The 2,739-nt window shown below is 45.4% G+C and overlaps 1 pseudogene; it reads right to left on the bottom strand.

The window, feature by feature from the left end:
• Positions 1–422: 422 nt before the first annotated feature.
• Positions 423–1,489, bottom strand: LOC133757021 (myb/SANT-like DNA-binding domain-containing protein 7; annotated as a pseudogene).
• Positions 1,490–2,739: the final 1,250 nt, after the last annotated feature.

Raw genomic sequence — 2,739 nt, 5'->3', positions numbered from 1 at the left:
ACTTACACGTGCATAGTGTTCTAAACTTTTAAACCCTTTCCCATCTATTAGCCATGTGAGCCTCACAACAACCCAGTGAGGTAGGCAGGCCAAGAGTTATTATCTATCCTCCATTTTACACAGGACAAAACTGTTGTAGACAGGGTAAACAAAACGGTCTCCCATCAGTGACAAAGCCATGACAAACTAGCTCTTGGACGTGGTTCCATGGTTTTCTAGTAGGCCACCACTCTCATTTCTGACAGATCTTTCACTTTGTGAAGATTTCTGGGAAAAGGAACTAACAGGTATATCCCTATTATTCTGCACATTCACTGTTCGTCTATTCTTTTATTCTGAGGAGACAAAAAAGGAGCCAGACATGGCAAGTATTGAACTGGGCTACTCTCAGCTTAGCAAAGGCACTCTTCTGTCATCAGTTCCTAGCTTTTGGTATCTGAAATCAACCTCTTTTTTGAGCCCTAGCTGAAAAGCACCGGTTGCCTCTTCCACTGCTGTCGCCAAACGTCGGACTGCAATGACAGCATCTCTGCAAGGCTCATTGGCAGTGTCTTGCTGAGCACTGGCTTCCTTATCACTAGCAATCAGCCAGTCCAGCTCTTCTCCCTCACACTTTGAAAGTTCTCATGCCGATCTCCTGTTTTCTGTCAACTCACCTACAATAGTCCTGGCCACTGACCACCTTTTTCACCTTGCTCACCTTGGAGGGGGCTCACTGGTCAAAGGCCTATCCTCTCCAGGAGCAAAATCAACTCCAGAAGAGCAGACTGGAGGCTGTGGTGTGGAGGTTACACCGGGAGGGTTTCAGCTGGTGTTGGTGCAGGGACTGGGCTCACTGGACACACCCATTCTGGTAACGAGGCTGCTCTGATGGGGAGCAACTGCACCTCTGAAAAGGTTGTGGGGACTGCTGTAATTGGGGATCCCTTGAGAGCACCCTGCACCTGAGGATGCATCCCAGGAGTCCTCAAGGTTTCTTGCATCCAGTCGCTAATTCTCAGCTGACAATCCTCATCTGATCCCTGAACTGTTTTCAAGGTAGGCTGATAATCGACTGCCTGAGTTCTTTTTGCTTTCAGAATGGGGGTCCCTCCTTCCCTGTGTTGTCAGAGGCCACTAAGTTCTGATCACATTGCTTGGCCTGAGCAGCAGCTTCCATTACATTTCCTGGGTCAATCATTACCTGATTTCAGAGAAGCTGATCTAATGTATCATAAAACCGACAGTGGAGTGGATCACCCAAACTCGTGGCATGGGCCACATAGGCCTTTAAATATAGTGCCTTCAGAACTTTAAACTTGGAATGGCACTGACATTCTGTACGGAGGAAGCCTTTCTGTTGCATTTGCTTAGGCACAGCCTGGTAGACCTTTGCATTATGATGCAGTTTGGAGGTGTTGAATGTACCCTCACTCCCCTAGCATGGATAGAAGAGTTCATGTCTCCTGTCTGGACCACTGGACCCTGCACTGCTATTGGCACTGGCCATAGTGAGTTGGAAAGGATGGCTACTGAAGCAGGCTCCCAGGAAGCAAGGTGCAAATTTGAAGGTGTGGGTAAACTCGGTGTGCACTCCGTGTATTTCCAGGAGCCTGCCAATTCTTCCCTCTGAGGGCTAATTGCTGAGAAGCCCAGTCCAAGGACCATATGTCTGGCTGGAAGGCCACAGGGGAATGAGAGTTACAGGGAGGGTTTGTAAGGACAATTTTGGCAGCAAGTTAAGCGGGGTTACCTGTGAGTAGATGGATCATAAATAGGCATGAGGCCAAGACAGAGAAAACCCTACTTGAGTTTGCCCAGGGTAGGTTCTGAACCAAAAACGTAATGGCTGGGTCACAAAGGGACTGGTTCTTCCACAAATGGCCAAATGCTTCAAAGCAAGGCTTTGACCTGGTACAACCACATATCTTCTGCCAAGGATCTGCTTGACTTTTATCACCGTATTTGAAATATTTCTTATTCTACTTTGTTTTACTGCCAGTCCAACAACCTCTTCATTGTCAGAATAAGCAACAACAGCTGGAATAACTCTGTCACATGCATCATTCGCAACCATGCTAGCCCAGTCATCCTTATAGACAGACACCCAGACTGAAGTACAGCCCAGGTGAGCTCTGACAGCCACCATGAGGCATCAGGGTGAGCAAGAGCAGAAACAAGGGGTCCTTCAGTTGCACAGCTACCGGCCGCCAAAGGGCCCCATCAGGCACCATGGAGACTCCATGTTCCCCAGCAGCACCATCTTTTTATTGTCCTCACCTTAATACATACCAATCAAGTAGTCCACTTCCAGCAATTAGCTAATTCCAACACAGGATCAATACCACAAAAGTGATCCTTTTTAATGTATCTTTCTTGGTTTTCAGGTAGAGTAGGAACAAAATGAAACAGAGGAAAGAAAGGGAGTATATATCCATTAAAGAGTTGTATATGAAATGCTGATAGCATTTTTATAATATCTGAAAATTGGAAGCAACTCAAATGTTCATCAACAAATGATTGGACAAACAAATGGTAGTATATCCAAACAATGGAATACTATGCAACCATAAAAAGAAATGTTCTACTGATATAGTCAATGCTATGAATCAATCTAAAAATAATTATGTTGAGTAGGAGTATAGACCAAAACAAATACATACTATGTAATTCCATTTTTACAAAATCTGTAAAATGAGGGTAAGTGTTGTGGCACAGCAATTAAGCCACTCCTTGGGATGCTTGCATGCTATATTGCAG

Source organism: Lepus europaeus, chromosome 3 (genome assembly GCF_033115175.1).
Source record: "Lepus europaeus isolate LE1 chromosome 3, mLepTim1.pri, whole genome shotgun sequence".
NCBI lineage: Eukaryota > Metazoa > Chordata > Mammalia > Lagomorpha > Leporidae > Lepus > Lepus europaeus.
This window is presented reverse-complemented; position numbering and strand designations above follow the sequence as displayed.